We start from the raw sequence: 9941 nt of genomic DNA, 5'->3' as shown, positions 1-9941 counted from the left end.
AGATAACTAACGAGAACCAACTATATTGCACAGGGAAGTCTATTCAATGCTCTGTGATGACAAAGAGGGGATATGTGTATACATAGAGCTGAGTCACTTCACTGTACCACAGACACTAGCGCAGCATTGTAAAGCAACTACACTCCAATAAAAAAGTTTTTTTTTTTTAAAGAATTATCCCAGGAAAACAGTGTACATTGTAGAAGCCCTGAAATATGTCTCTGTGAATGCACAGTTGATACAAACATATCAAAAGACCAACTTTTTCTGTCTAATAAAAACCACAATGAGCACCTTCCTAAGATACTTTTATATCAAGTTTTGCAAACCTGACCCTCCTTCAAGTGCATTAGGAAGGTTAGCTACTTTATGGCATCCACAGTGAATCTGAGGCAGGGATTTGGGGGTGGGAGAGACATCCATCTTATAATATGAATAATCACACTCTAACACATCTATATCAGGATTTGAAATGGTCACTTATCAGATTTTCCTAAATTAATGCCATCTCATGATCCTTTCAGCAAACTAAAAAGAAGCCTTTGAAATAAACCTCAAATGTGAATCTCATCGGGGTCCTCATTTCCCTTTTGAAGTCTCATCTTAAGATGAGTGTTCTCCAGTAGAGGCCCCACTGGGGAGATGCTTGGTGGGTTTCGCTACTTCCCTGTCGCCCTTTCAGCTCAGGAGATGTGGGCAGATGCTGGGTGGTGGTCTTGCTTCTTTTGCTGAACATGAGTTGGGAGAGTATTCCTCATGAACCTCACACATCTCTCATCTCTCAGATGCCAAATGTTCCAAGTAGAAAAATATGTTGACTGGTCACTGAATGGAATAATATAGGCAGTGTTGCCTTCATGAGCTCACAGCTCATGGGTGACATCACACTCTAACCAGGAAGGCCTGTGCAGTTTATAACTAATCCACTGGCAAGCCAAAAACAAAGTTTTGCCTGGAGAACTCCAGACCTGGAGTACTTGCTCCCTTGACTTTACAGGGAAAGTCCAGGAGTCTGGAGAGTTCCATTGAACTGAAGACTAAATAAAACATGCTGCGACAAGGGTTGAATTTAACTGGTCCCTTCCCAAAGTGAAAGTTGCTCAGTTGTGTTCAACTTTTTGGACTGTACCATCCATAGAATTCTCCGGGCCAAAATGCTGGAGTGGGTAGCCTATCCCTCCTCCAGGGGATCTTCCCAACCCAGGGACTGAACCAGGATCTCCTGCATTGGCAGGCAGAGTCTTTACCAACTGAGCTATCAGGGAAGCTATCAGACCAGCCCATAACTGGTCTCTTACCAGTAATGAAAAGGCTATCACAAGAGGTGTGGCTTCCAAAAACCTGCCACCGTGCATGTGAGCCCATACACCCACCTGCTAACATTACCTCCTACCCACAAAGGGGTGGGGGGTGGGGCGGAAATTTCCTCCTCTGCTTTGCATTTTTTTCCCCTCTGAATTTTAAGGGAAAGAGAAAAAATTGTAAAATCAGAAGGCTGCCTATCCCCTGAGACATTTAAATTTCAGCTGGACCAAGCTCTATCCCTGTATCACAGGCAACAATTTCACCCTGGCAGGGAAGTGGACTAAGTGACTTAATGGGTATTTTCCATCTCTAATTTCCATGATTAAAAGAAAGAGGTTGAGAGGGGTACATGTGGAGCCTATTGCGAGTTTGCCAATGAATCCTAATTTAGATCAAAGAGAGACTATGTGACACTGAGCCATAAACACCCTAGTGTGCGTTGCTTCAAGGAAGTTGTTAGTGCGTCCCCGATGGCTATTATGGGATATAGTTGCGCTCTATAGGCTGCACCCTTTAATTACTAATATAGAAGAAAATCCCATATAAGAGGGAGGAATGTAAATGAGACCTCTGCTCTTTTGAACATTTTATGCACTTGCCAAATTAAAATTTGCTGTGGACTTTGGTTTTCCCCTGATCGCTGTGGGTAGTGATCATTTGGCTCGTGGGATTAAATCCTCCTTCCCAAAAACTATTTCCGATCAGTGTGCAGATTTCCAACCTTTGTGCATGCTCTGCCTGAGACATGGATCATCAGAACCAGATTGGGAACGATTTCTTTGAAGTTTTCAAAGGTCGGGAAGAAATCCTCTTTCATCCTCATCTTTTTTCATGCCGGGTGCTCTCCAGGGCAGGTTGAGGGGGCTGCCAGAGAGAAGGGCCCCAGGGTCCAGAGACACAATGTCACCCCACACTCATGCAGTGCCCCCAACACACGCATGTGCTTCTGCGCTCTGGGGACATGGATCTGGCTCCATAAACGTAACCACAGTCACCGACATGGGCCTTGCTCATGTTGAGTTCTAATGCACAATTTCAGGGTGGGATGACCACAAATGTCAACTTGAACAACACAGTTTTACTGATACTTCCATCTCTAGGATTCTTCTGCCCTCTGCCTTGTGTAGGGCAAAAGGACTGAGAAAAACTTTGCATTTAAATGAAGAGCTGAGGATAGAGCCAGGCCCTGTGCAAAAGCTGAGATGCTTATTAGAATGACTACTGCAGATATTAACCATTCAGGGAGATCTGCCATGCCCAACACTACATCTTGTGCAGTAAAGCAAACTCCTTCCTTGCCATCTGTCTGATACTACAAAGAGATAATAATAATGAAACCATTGCTTAATGAGTAAGCCAAGTGGAGGATAATTCCCTACTAGATCCGTACTGTGCTCTTCTCCAAAGGATGCCATACTCTCAATGAGCCAGAGAACACAGGGGAGAGTGCGTGCTCAGGCACAAACGAGGATGCCTAAAATCAAAAACCAATGCAGCATATGTCAGTATTTAAAGCCCCATCAAAGAAACATCCAACTTTTCAGCTGTAACCCAAATATAAATTTTCCTTACCCTGTCAATTAGCAGATTACAAAACTTCTGTAGCAGGAAGACCATTCTGCCAACAACGCTGCAGTGTCTGGAATGGGTCCAGGTCAGCCAGATGGTTGGAAAAGGGGTGCAATGAGATGTTTCCTATCGGGAGAGGCTGTGCAACAAACACAACCTTCAAAGGGCGGAGCCCTGAGGTGAAGTGCATCTCCACACATCTGGAAAAGCCTACCCACGTCTGGGATCACCAAAGTACTCAGCGACAAGAAAGATGGGCTGGCTTAAGGGAAGTGTTTACAGAGGGAAAATATGCAAAATATTAAGTAATCAGAAACCTTGGTTTGGGGGCACCTAAAATATGCCTCCCCTCGACCCTAAGCCAATGGGCATAAAAAGCAGAATCACATCTTCTCCAAGTAGGAAGTGACAGTTAAGTTGGATAATAGTTCTCTCTTTGGAACGCTGACTATACTATAAGCAATTGAATGATGTAACTGCAAGGGGAAAACAAAGAATACATGTTATACTATTATTAAATGCCACCTGTACCTGTCGCTCTATTTGCAAAACTGGCTCACTTACAAATAGCACCTACTCAACTGCACAGAAAAGCTTGATTCAGAAGTTGATGATCAGTGAAGGTATCATGCTTAGTAATAATAGTAATAGCTCACTGGATTTTAAAAGTGAATTAAAAATGTAAACACCAATTGATGACTTAAAAAAAAAAAAAACTTTTTAAGAATTTAAATCCCCTTCATTAAAATCAAAGAAGCAAAGTTACTTCATTAACTGAAATACTTTCAGGTCAGTAAAAGTGCCTTTGTTGCTATTTCTTTAAATTATTAGTGACCACGCCACCAGAGAAGGAAATGGCTACTCACTCCAGTATTCTTGCCTGGAGAATTCACAGACAGAGGAGCCTAGCAGGATACAGTCCAGAGCGTTGCAAAAGAGTCAGACACGACTGAGAGATTAACACAGGCCACTTGTAAGCACCAACAATACATAACCTTTGACACTTTACACGCGTCAACTTACTTAATCCTCTAAACAATCCTAGAAAATGAAATGATTCTCATCATTTCAGAGGTATTAAGTTAAAGAGCCAAGAAAGGAGCCTGGCCACACCGACAGGAACTCAAAGCACTGCTACTCCAGACCCCGGGATCCAGCTGGAAGGCCGCTCTCTCTCCACACCACTGCCATGCCTCCAAGGAGGGAGTAGCGACCTCTTGCAAGTTCTGAGTCCAAATTTGTGTTCACAGAGAAGTACCATCTGTTGGTGTGCAGATGAATTGACCCAAAGCAAAACAACCAGTTTCTTTATGTCCTAATTCCTATTTTAGCTAGCTCCAGGTCTTGGCTAGTAGGACACGATTTTGCACCAGAAAGCGATTTGCACCCAAACCCAGGTTGAGGTCTCACCTTGAAGCAGCTGTTCCTGAAGGTGTTCCTGTAGCACTAGGCATCTGGTTCCACCCTGACGACCATCTTTGGCCAAATGAGAGCTATGCAGCACCTGAGGAGGGCCTGGTACTTCACTTACCATCTCCTCAGTGCCCTTCCTCCTGATTCTTTTCCTTCTGTTATTGGTGTCCACTCTCTCACAGAGGCTGGGGTGGCCGGGTACTCTTGTTGACATAGGTTAGTGAGGAAGACATGAGGGTCATTACCCTGACTACACTGGCTAAATTCTTTCCAGCTGCTTTAGGGAACGTGGACTGTGCTTTCACACAGAGGATGGGTTTTCTTCTTCGTGGTCTTGATCGAACAAAATAGCACATGTCATGCTCTGTCTACAGTAGCCCCCTGATTAAAGACACCATAGACCTGGCAATGCATTTGATAGCTGTAGAGATTTCAGAACCAAAGCAAGATTCACCCCCCAAGCCTGGAGTGAAATTTTATGACTTGTACCACTGTTTTCACTTCGCAATGACCTCTAAGAACGATGATCCAGTGATTAAAACAGCAATTAACTTGGTCATCAGTTTAAACTTTTCAACCCAGGCCCCTGCCGTATATCCACATCCTGAGAAGAGAAGAAAAAAGAAAGCACAAAAGCCTCATAGAAGTAACAATTGCCTACTTTAATGTTGGCAACATATAAGTAACAATTATGTTGTTAATTGATAGTTATTTCAGCAAGTTGTCATCCATGTAGATTGTTCAGATTAGCAACACTGTTTTTGCATTGTGATTCAAACAGGGAATAGCGGCAGAAAAACTTGTATTCTGTGGTAGATACATTCCAACAACTCAGAAAAGGGAACAAGCTCTTTTAAAGATACAAATAACTTCTAAAAGAGTTTGGGGGATACAAAGTCTTACTAAAATGTAGCAGGCGACTGGATTAATGAAATGCAATGTTTAACTAAAGCAGTTTCTATGTAAATGAAGTATTAATTAGACAGAAGGTCCTGAAAGAAGGAGTGATAGCAGCAAGGTTATCAAGTATCTCAGGAAAAACATTACCCCTACCTGGATAGAAGGAGGCTAAGAGACCCACATCAGTCCCCGGAAGTCTCTCTCTCTCAAACTGAGGGCAGGGGCTGGTTTCTTTTTAGGACTGAAAACTGGAGCAAGTAAAACCTCAAAGAAGTCTGGCCTGAAGGAAGGATTTAGAATAAATTCACAGTCTTTGGGACTCCATGGACTATACAGTCCAAGGAATTCTCCAGGCCAGAATACTGGAGTTGATAGCCTCTCCCCCTTCTTCAGGGGATCTTCCCAACCCAGGGATCGAACCCAGGTCTCCCACATTGCAGGTGGATTCTTTACCAGCTGAGACACAAGGGAAGCCACCCAAGACTAAACAGCAATGGTTAACTCTACATTTTTTAAAAGAAACTCCAAAACTCTACATCTTACTTAGTTTTCTGTGGCTTTCCAGTCTTACAAAAACAGATTGAATTTAAAATTTTTTTATTGTATAGAAGTTTAAAGTTATAGAGATTTGATTAGTGACATAAAAAAATGATCCTGAAACTGGAGGGCAGCAACTCAAGAAGGCCTAGTGGCCTCTCCAACCCCATGGGGCAGTCCTGGCCACAAGTGGCAGCTGTCCAAATCTTGGGTGACTTGTTGGAAATAAACAGAGTCTAGAGGCCACTTCATAGAGTTTCTCCTTTTGGTGTTAGGCCTGGTAGGTCTCTACTAAAATGTAAATGCTGTGGCCCGATCTATAAATGTTCATCCAAGTTCTATCCAGAAGAGTGATATATTATTAACCATTAGCAACTTAGCACCAATTTATTACCCAGATTAATATCTGTCCCCTGGGAGGGGTCTTGGAGCAATGGGACAGAATGTAAGTATAGCTGGGAGGAAGACAGGATTTTAAGTCTAAGGGGAGAGACCTGGATTGTGTGCTGACTTCGAGGGTCCAGTTAACAAGTACCAGGTGGAGAGAGGAGCAAGGAGCAGAGAGAAAAAGGAATAGAGAAAAAAGAATGCCACAGTGCCGAGAACAAGATTCCTGTCTGCAGCCACCATTTGCATTAATCACATCAGCCTTGTTTAAGAACATCGATTCAGGCCACCACACACAGCTGTGTAGGACAAGACCTGCACAAGGGTGCAAGTAGAAACTGGAATCCAGACAAGTCCCCTGGCCCAGCCCTGAGCCCTGGAGGGACTGCATCTCCCAGGAGTCACAACCTTCTCTAGCTGGTGCAAATATTTTGCAGGGCCAGGCCTGCATCACTATTAATATCACAATATCACATCCTCATCAATAATTTTCAAGCTTTTCACCCATGGAGGGATGAGAATGTGTTGATACTTTTGGCAGCACAATCTTCTCCCACCCGGGGAGTGTGACAAGGGACATCACGGCCTTCCAATGGCAAGAGTGCACCCAGACCACCGTCCCCCAGTCGCTCTCCTGACACTCAGGCTTATCTGGGAGGTGGCAGAAGGCAGCGGACGGGAGGCTGTGGCCCAGGAAAGAACATCGCAGCAGTTATCAATGACAGAGCTACTGGAGCCAAGTGTGTACTGGAAACATCATGGACACTGATCTGTTGTCAGGGTGGTCAGAGGACAGTGGAGGAAGCTTCCATTTTACTAGACTCCTACTCGATGAAAAGTGAAAGTGAAACATTTTTATCTGCTCTCTTTTCTGCTATATTATTTACTGCAAACCACCCCCCACCCCCGCCCCAGATCCAGGATCAATGGTAGGGAGATCTCTGTGCCCTGTAAGCTATTTCTCTCTATGCTTTCAGGACATTAATTTGCAGGGTTGTTTCTAGCATATTTTGACAAGGAGTAAGTAGCCTATTAGCTCATTATTTCTTCAGAGGAGCACTAAGAGGCTCAAGAGAAAATCCTCCTGGCCTTAGAGTATCTTACCTGATGAAGATAACCAGGAAATGCTCATTTGGGTTTTGCCCACACACTTTTCTGTAGCTGAGGCTCACTTTGGACCTGTGGTCATCTGGGGTCCCCCAGGATTGCTGTCACCTCCGGAGAGCTGTGAGCATCCTTGGTGAACCCAGATGGGAGACCAGATTCCAGTCATGAAAGAAGCTTAGGCGATCACCATTACATTCACTTCCTCGGTTTTTCTTTCAATATTCCAATTAATGACATAATGCAGACACTGAATATAGAGGAAGCAGCCACCTAGGAGATTTCAATCAGAGGCACCAACTGCCCTTAAGTTTTTCCTCCCAACTGTCCGCACTCACTGCCCAAAATGTTTGCACAGGTTTAAGGGGTTGTCTGTCTCAATGGTCCTGTTAAATGAAAGCCTGCTGCTTTGGAGGGCCAGTACATTGACAGACCCTATGACAGTCACGCAGCAGGTATTTACTGATGACCTCTTCTGCCCGATCGGGTCGTATGCTAAGCCCTGGGGAGACAGTGCTAACCACATGGACCATGGAGTTGCCCACCTAATCTGCCAGTCTCGTCTATCCAACTTTTTCATCTTCAGCTTTTGTTACTGCTCCAGGAAGCCTTCTGTGAGCCCCAACTCTGGTTTAAATAAGCCTCTGCTCTTCTCCCATACCAGTCTGCATATCTGCCTATGGCACCCAGCACTAAAAGGGAACTCTCAGTTCCGAGGATTTCAAATAGGGGCAAAGGTGATCGTACATCTCAAAATCTTTCATTTTCACTTCAGTTGTAAAGGACCAGATAAAACCACTCTAGAAGCATCATTCTTAAGTGCTACTCAAGGGAGGGGGGAAATTTTATATTCATCACACAAAATATGGAAAAAATAAAATCTACATTGCTCAAAAAGGCAAAAGTGGTTGTGGGTCAATGAATCTGATTTACATCACTAAAACCCATAAAAATAGTGTGTTCATAAAACACCTCTTGACTTTTTGTAAGAAACTTTAGGAGGTAATGAAACACCAGACAATGGGAAGTGCTAATTAACTCCATGCAAATATGTTTTCAAGACCTTGTGCTTATTGGAAAATCTCAAGTAAAATTGGAACTTTATGAAGAAAGAAATTCCAAGTAGAATAACATATAATAGAGATCATGGTGCTTTCCCTAGCACTGTATCATATATCATATATCATATATATGCAAAGCTTGGCTTTATTGTCTTAATCAGATACATCCGAACACTGCACCGTGGACAGTGCCTCCAGCCTGGGTTCCCGTGTGTGCACTAAGCTGATTCAGTCGTGTCCCACTCTTTCCAACCCTAGGCCTGTAGTCCGCTGGGCTCCTCTGTTCATGGGATTCTCCAGGCCAGAATGCTGGAATGGGTTGCCACGCCCTTCTCCAGGGGATCTTCCCGACCCAGGGGTTGAACCCACATCTCTTAATGTCTCCTGCATTGGCAGGCGGGTTCTTTACCACTAGCGTCACCTGGGAAGCCCCCAGGTTCCAATACTGATGGGCAAGAGGACTAGAGCTCTTCCTGCAACCAGACTAGCAGCACAGGTTTCCTCTGTGAGTTTCACAATGTACCCTGTTACGTGTTCCTCACATTTCTGGGTCACCAGGTAGAATGCTTTCAGTAAATGGATCCTGTTATGGAGAATTAAGACTGTTAGGGACCCAGATCCATGTTCAAATATTGAAATTAAAAATCAGACCTATAAATCACAGTGAAAAATGTGAAACTAAAGTAGAAGGGAGAAGAATTATCAAACAAGGTAAGAAAAGTTCCTTTATGTCTAATTTCTCTCATAAAGTATGGAGTCTTGGGGAAATCCACAGAGTTCTAGACTCAGGAAGCCCTTTTAACTCTTTCTCCTCTTTTGCATTTTCTTTTAAATCCATACTAATTTTGGCCTGTGCTCTCAGATTTCCCAAACCCATTAGCCATTCTGTATTACCATGGTGTTTATTATCATCTTGAGCTCTTGATAAAAGTAGAGGCACTTTTCCATCATGGTGAAACATTTGCTAAGTTCTGACAAATACTATTTGCACATATCCAAGAGGAGCCAATTTTGACTATTATAAAATAAGACTACGGAGTAATCTTAGTCACAATAATTTTATTATTCATGGTGACCCATTTCATTTCACAAAATAATTCAAAGGGAGGAAAGGAAGTGCACTAATTAATAACTGCCAAAATGTATTGAGAGGTATCATGGCAAAAGTAAAGTTATTAGATTAATCTACAGAAACTTTGATTTCTCTGGATTCACCCCTCCAACAATCTTCTGTTCAATATTTCTCTGTTGACAATATCTTATAATGCCTAAGAATTGCTTTAAGATTTTTGAAGCAGGAAGATCCTTAGCATATATTTGTACAAAAGGTGTACAGACACGAATACTGTAGTTATATATCATAATAAAAGATATAATTCAATGTCCTACAAGACAGCTTGCCTGAAAACATGGAGGAGATGATTTGGGCATGTGCTCAGGGACGGAGCAATTTGGTAGTTAGAAAATAATTTAGGTGCAAGCAATGTGGTCTGCTTTTCCAAACCACAGAGCAAATGTAATTAAAAGGGGGAATGGAAAATATTGTGGTTTTGACTTTTTAAAAGTGGGTATGGACTTTTCCTGACTATAATCTTCTCTTGTTACAAATGTCAGCATAAGGAAGTATGGATGCAAAGAAGATGAAATGATGGCAGACCTGTGCAA

This window comes from Dama dama, chromosome 33, assembly GCF_033118175.1.
Source record: "Dama dama isolate Ldn47 chromosome 33, ASM3311817v1, whole genome shotgun sequence".
Classification (NCBI taxonomy): domain Eukaryota; kingdom Metazoa; phylum Chordata; class Mammalia; order Artiodactyla; family Cervidae; genus Dama; species Dama dama.
The sequence above is the reverse complement of the archived record's forward strand: the minus strand, read 5'-3'. Positions refer to the sequence as shown.